This window comes from Pinus tabuliformis, chromosome Q (assembly GCF_031772625.1).
Source record: "Pinus tabuliformis cultivar Carrire ecotype Pingquan chromosome Q, CPIR1, whole genome shotgun sequence".
Lineage (NCBI taxonomy): Eukaryota > Viridiplantae > Streptophyta > Pinopsida > Pinales > Pinaceae > Pinus > Pinus tabuliformis.
The window spans coordinates 423,529,942-423,537,148 of NC_142296.1; the positions used below are offsets into that span (position 1 = coordinate 423,529,942).

The window sequence follows — 7,207 nt, forward strand, 5'->3', positions numbered from 1 at the left end:
CCTGAACCTTGACTGTTTTTACATTCTGTAACGTTACCTGGAAATGCAATCTCCTCTGGAGTGTTCAATTTGTGAATTTTGTTGAGTTTCTTGTAGGAGATATACGAGTAGAAACACACATCAAAGGTATTGCAGTTAATCTTCATAGAAAAATACAATGGCTGACATAGTTCCTGTCCAAGGTTCCATTCTAGAGGTATCATCATCACAAAATATACATATTTAGAACCAACAACCATTTCTCAGTGAGCCAAACATGCCAGAATCTGGGCCACTTCATTTTGTTGTTCTAGGTCCAAAGTTGGAATTCACTGAACCATCACACTTGAGAAAAGTGTGTAATGTTTCTTCTGCCAAAATGCCATACAGAGACAATGTAACTGTTACAATTGTCAAAACCATTATTAGGACCTGTGGCACGCATTTCAGGGACTACATGGACCTCGGTTGGCTGTAAGTGTGATCTTTTCACTTCAAATACAAGCTCCCTTTCCTTAAACTTTAACCAAGCTGCATTCTTTGTACCTTTTTACGTCCTCTGATTCATCATTTTGATCACCTCAGCCGCTTCATTCAACCATGAATTCTGCAGGCATTAAGCAGTGACTTCCACATAATAGCATTGGGTTCAAATGGCATGTTGTCGATGAATTTCTCTACCTCATCCATGTGCCCGGTACTACCAAGGAGGTTAATCATACAGGCATAATGTTCCACTCTTGGGGTGATATAATGATCTCTATCCATTGACTCAAAATAGTGGCAGCCTGCATGAACGAGGCCTTCTTTGATGCAGCCATTAAGGACAGCAATGAATGTAATGTAGTCTGGCCTCTTTCCAGCTTGTAGCATGTGTTTAAACAGTTCGAGGGCTTCTTCGCTACTCCCATTTAGGGCATATCCAGCTATTATAGCATTCCACAAAACCGCATCTTGTTCAACCATTTTAAAAAACCACTGGCGTGCCTTCTCTAAGCTCCCACACTTACAATACATATCAAGGATGGCATTTCCTATGAAAACATTTGATTCAAATCCAGTTCTGAAGACATAAGCATGGATCTGTCTGCCCAGTTCCAGGTCCATTACACTGGCACATGCACTGAGAATGCTACCAAAGGTGATGTGGTCCAAGTTATTGTACACCGGCAGCATTTGGCGAAATATTTCTATGGCCTCCCTACCTCGAGAACTCTGAGCATAACCTGCAACCATTGCATTCCAGGCAACTACATCTCTCTCTGGCATTCCATCAAACACTTGGAAACCTTCCTCTATACTCCCACACTTAGAATACATGTCAACAAGGCCACTCCCAACAATTACATTAGACTGGAACCCAGTTTGAATGATATGAGCATGGATTTGCATACCCCATTCCAGAGCTGTAAGGTGAGCACATGCAGATAGTGCATTCGCATATGTAAACTTACTGGGTTTCACGCTAGCCTGTTGCATTTGCATGAATAGATTCAAAGCCTCCTCGCAGTGGCGCAGCCGGGCATATCTTGCAATCATGGTATCCCATGTGTTATGCAGATGGCAATTCTCATGTTTGTGCAACATCATACCTGTCCGTCTCAACCACCGTATCTGTCCCCTCGCTCTGCAGTCAAATTCGTTGCTTACCTGAATTCTATACCCCTTGTTCTAAAACTCAGTCAATCACCTTCCTGGATTCCCATTTGAAGTAATGAAACTTATCATTTAGCGTAATTGTATACATTTAGTTCAACATCTGCATATCGTGCTCTGACCACCAATGTGTGAGCATGTACTCACAACTACATGAACTTTGAGGCTTCGAGATTCTATATCTTCTTTTGAAACTTGCAATCTGAGCTTACGACGACACCTAATGATAAGGATAAGCGGTCGAATTGACAGGCAAAGGGTATAAGCTTATCACTGATAATGGATTTTGATGGATATGACAGCTGTGTAAGATTGGCTAGGGATTAGGACAAATCCCCAATTTCATAGCGCAGCGAGTACAAAATATGAATTATGCGCTACGAAATCACTTAAAACATGTTGCGCTGCGAAACTGATAAAAAAGGATTTATGTGCTGCGAAACCACTTTAAAATGATTACAGGCGCTACGAAATCACCTAGACAATTTCAGCTTTGAAACGAGTTTGGACATATGATATCCATGTGAGATGTGAGACCAATGATAGACTAAGACAGAGAACTGACCCCTTTATACATACCAACAATACTCTTAACAAGACTCCTATTCAAACTATTTAGACTCTAAAACCAGATGAAAAGACTAGACCCAAAATTGACACCAACCCTTTGACAAACAATCGAACTGATGTGAAAAATTTTAAAAAATTTCTTGGGTGATAACAGTGGCTCCACTTGGGATAGTGTGCTCCTGTAGTACACTAAGAACTCGTAGGTCCAGTGCTTTATCTCTTTTTTATTACAAACGGAAATTTGCTTGACAAACATCCCTTTCCAGTGTCTTGGGCCTTCACCTCGGGCTTAAGCTTGATGATCACTGTAGGAGAAAGAAATCTATATCTACTATAAAATGCTCAGTCAACCTTGAGCTTATTTGCATTTTCCTACCTACCTACCCTATCAATTCAAACTTCTTTCAGCTCAATCAATGTGAAATTTCCAATGTAGCCAATCATTTGTCTCATCTGATATTTGAGTTTTTTCACTGCCTCGGAGTTCAGAGCAACTATGATATTGTGATGACCACTGCCACTGAAATTGCCTCTGATCTTCATAGAAAAACTGAAACACTGGAGAGTAAAACTCTTCCATGTATTTAGCTATAGGATCCTAGAATACATGATCAGCTTGATGATTCTTGTAACTTTCTGGTTGTACAAACTGATCTTCAACAACAGTGTACAGTTCCTCAATCGTGAAAGAGAACGGAAGCAACACTCTCTCCTTGTGTTCTGCCATAGAAAGCTTCTGAAAATAATGATCATGATTATGAAAACTATATGCCTGAATTTGACCTTCTAAACCTTCTATGTCTTTCTCAATGTCTTCAGCAACTTCATCCAAAAATTTCATCTTATCCTCTGCCTTACACTCAAATGATTTTAGATACGAGGACAAGGACAAAGAAAAACTTTCATTTGTATCTTCATTAATATGATCATCATTCCATTGTTTGAAACCTTGAATTGAAGGAGAGTTTGCCACCACATCTGATCTATCTATCCATTCCTCCAAAAATATAAACCAAAAGTCTTCAAATGACTTGATGGATTTGGCAGGAAAGCTTTCAATCCACCGTTTACATTTCCCTTGAAGTGAATCATAGAACAACATAATGCCAACATCCTCATGTTTAACTCTAAGAAGCTCAGTAAAATCACAGAAATCTGATATATGCTTCAAAGTTAAACTCAAATTTTCTCCGTTGAATTTTGGACCATTCCTTAGAAAATATGCATCCTTGGGAAAATGATTTGGGAAACCATGAATTCCTGAAAAATCTATGCATGCATACCTTGAGATAAGAATGGTAGCATCTGGGTCCTTCATAACACCAGTGGAATCACCATGAATCTATGAATTTTGAATTCTTCAACAATGGAGTCGCCAAGGTAGATTTGCAGCCTCAAAAAAACCTTCTGAGCTCCTGCTACCTTCAGAAGTTCAGCTTCATGATTTCGGGAATGAATAATCTTCAGGCTCCCGGCAGACGCACCAAAATGTTATCTCAAAATCAGACCCTGATAGGCTGCTGGTCAGGTTGACTCTAAGTAACTATTTCAAACCTACTTTAGGCTGAGGCTTAGCCTCCTCAACCTGAGAGGGCTCTCTCTAGATGAGTTAATGATTTTTATTAAGATAAGATGGCTAACTCTTTGTGAAATAACTGTGACAAATATGGATGCTGGAAAAACATTAAACAAGTTTGCATTGGGCCTATGGAGTCAACAACACCTCAATAAACAATGATCTTGACTTTACATAGAAGTCAGGGCATTCAACATTTGAATATTCAGAACATAACTCATAGGGAACCACAGTTTATAAATGCATACAGGAAATCAGAGCACAATCAGTGAATTCTGAGTGATTATACATCTATACAACTGTAAAAAACATTAAGGAAAGGATAAGATCACACATTCTGAACATAGAAATCCTTCATGAATCCTGAGAAGTAAAGCCAAATTATATTACTAAAACTGTGTCTTCACATAAGCCAAATACAATGCTCTGTCATAAAGTTTTCCAACCCTCATTACATTGATGTTTCAGCTATATATAGAACTCTTATTCTAACTGATCGATATTCCTCCTCAAGCATGAGGGGAATTCGATAACTACCTCTAATGACACCTATTTACCTTTTTAACTAACTAATAAATACAACTGAGTACTAATTGACAGCTCTAGAAACCTAAAACAATTAGGATTCTAATTCTACATGATGTTGAACAATAGCATTTATTACAATCAAGATTTATTCCCTGACAAGTGGTCCCTTTTAGTTTGGATGTGGTAGGTGTTTGTAGCTGCTTGCTGGACTTTGATGTCGTATCCTTTTACCTTTGCTGAGAAACAGGAAACTGCCTCTGTTCTATGCTTTCAACTGCCTATTTAATGTAACAAACTTCCACCAGACCTTTCTAGACATCTAAATCAAGTGGGACTCTAATTCCATAACAGCCTTGGTCTACAATCATCCTCGTTCTTTGACACCTGGTTCCCTTCTAGTTTAGCTGTGATGGTCTTCAAGGCTCCATGGTTGTCTTCAATGGCACATGTTTTCCAATGTCCTGAAACATAGGAAACTACCCTTGCTCATCGGTTTTTAGTTTGCCTTACAATTTTCGAATCCAAAGAGGCATGTCCTTTATCTTTGATTATCCAAAATGTAACAGATGGCCACGTCCTTGATGTGTTGTCCACCTCCTTTATGTGTAAGGGCAAAAACTCTTTTAAGCTGTTTTGACATATTTTGAACTGTAGTAAATGTGATCACTTTAGAACAAAAGTCTAGAGTTGGTTTTGAATATATGTTTCCTCCACCTGTTTGTGGTGCCCTTTGAGAGTAAACTTGTGGTCAGCATATGACATTTCCCAAATTCCAGAAACCTGCCTAGGTGAATCACTCCCTGCCCATTGGACATGGTCTCTTATATCAGAGTCAAAATTCAGTTGTTTTTCCCTGAACCTTGACTGTTTTTACATTCTGTAACGTTACCTGGAAATGCAATCTCCTCTGGAGTGTTCAATTTGTGAATTCTTTTGAGCTTCTTGTAGGAGATATACGAGTAGAAACACACGTCAAAGGTATTGCAGTTAATCTTCATAGAAAAATACAATGGCTGACATAGTTCCTGTCCAAGGTTCCATTCTAGAGGTATCATCATCACAAAATATACATATTTAGAACCAACAACCATTTCTCAGTGAGCCAAACATGCCAGAATCTGGGCCACTTCATTTTGTTGTTCTAGGTCCAAAGTTGGAATTCACTGAACCATCACACTTGAGAAAAGTGTGTAATGTTTCTTCTGCCAAAATGCCATACAGAGATAGTGTAACTGTTACAATTGTCAAAACCATTATTAGGACCTGTGGCATGCATTTCAGGCACTACATGGACCTCGGTTGGCTGTAAGTGTGATCTTTTCACTTCAAATGCAAGCTCCCTTTCCTTAAACTTTAACCAAGCTGCATTCTTTGTACCTTTTTACGTCCTCTGATTCATCATTTTGATCACCTCAGCCGCTTCATTCAACCATGAATTCTGCAGGCATTAAGCAGTGACTTCCACATAATAGCATTGGGTTCAAATGGCATGTTGTCGATGAATTTCTCTACCTCATCCATGTGCCCAGTACTACCAAGGAGGTTAATCATACAGGCATAATGTTCCACTCTTGGGGTGATATAATGATCTCTATCCATTGACTCAAAATAGCGGCAGCCTGCATGAACGAGGCCTTCTTTGATGCAGCCATTAAGGACAGCAATGAATGTAATGTAGTCTGGCCTCTTTCCAGCTTGTAGCATGTGTTCAAACAGTTCGAGGGCTTCTTCGCTACTCCCATTTAGGGCATATCTAGCTATTATAGCATTCCACAAAACCGCATCTTGTTCAACCATTTTAAAAAACCACTGGCGTGCCTTCTCTAAGCTCCCACACTTACAATACATATCAAGGATGGCATTTCCTATGAAAACATTTGATTCAAATCCAGTTCTGAAGACATAAGCATGGATCTGTCTGCCCAGTTCCAGGTCCATTACACTGGCACATGCACTGAGAATGCTACCAAAGGTGATGTGGTCCAAGTTATTGTACACCGGCAGCATTTGGCGAAATATTTCTATGGCCTCCCTACCTCGAGAACTCTGAGCATAACCTACAACCATTGCATTCCAGGCAACTACATCTCTCTCTGGCATTCCATCAAACACTTGGAAACCTTCCTCTATACTCCCACACTTAGAATACATGTTAACAAGGCCACTCCCAACAATTACATTAGACTGGAACCCAGTTTGAATGATATGAGCATGGATTTGCATACCCCATTCCAGAGCTGTAAGGTGAGCACATGCAGATAGTGCATTCACATATGTAAACTTACTGGGTTTCACGCTAGCCTGTTTCATTTGCATGAATAGATTCAAAACCTCCTCGCAGTGGCGCAGCCGGGCATATCTTGCAATCATGGTATCCCATGTGTTATGCAGATGGCAATTCTCATGTTTGTGCAACATCATACCTGTCCGTCTCAACCACCATATCTGTCCCCTCGCTCTGCAGTCAAATTCGTTGCTTACCTGAATTCTATACCCCTTGTTCTGAAACTCAGTCAATCACCTTCCTGGATTCCCATTTGAAGTAATGAAACTTATCATTTAGCGTAATTGTATACATTTAGTTCAACATCTGCATATCGTGCTCTGACCACCAATGTGTGAGCATGTACTCACAGCTACATGAACTTTGAGGCTTCGAGATTCTATATCTTGTTTTGAAACTTGCAATCTGAGCTTACGACGACACCTAATGACCTAATGATAAGGATAAGCGGTCGAATTGACAGGCAAAGGGTATAAGCTTATCACTGATAATGGATTTTGATGGATATGACAGCTGTGTAAGATTGGCTAGGGATTAGGACAAATCCCCAATTTCATAGCGCAGCGAGTACAAAATATGAATTATGCGCTACGAAATCACTTAAAACATGTTGC

At 39.7% G+C, this 7,207-nt stretch overlaps 2 pseudogenes; both read right to left on the reverse strand.

The window, feature by feature from the left end:
* Positions 1–573: 573 nt before the first annotated feature.
* On the reverse strand, positions 574–1,518 carry LOC149220007 (pentatricopeptide repeat-containing protein At2g13600 pseudogene; annotated as a pseudogene).
* A 4,216-nt stretch (positions 1,519–5,734) lies between these two features.
* Positions 5,735–6,679, reverse strand: LOC149220008 (pentatricopeptide repeat-containing protein CRR2, chloroplastic pseudogene; annotated as a pseudogene).
* Between the last annotated feature and the right edge of the window lie 528 nt (positions 6,680–7,207).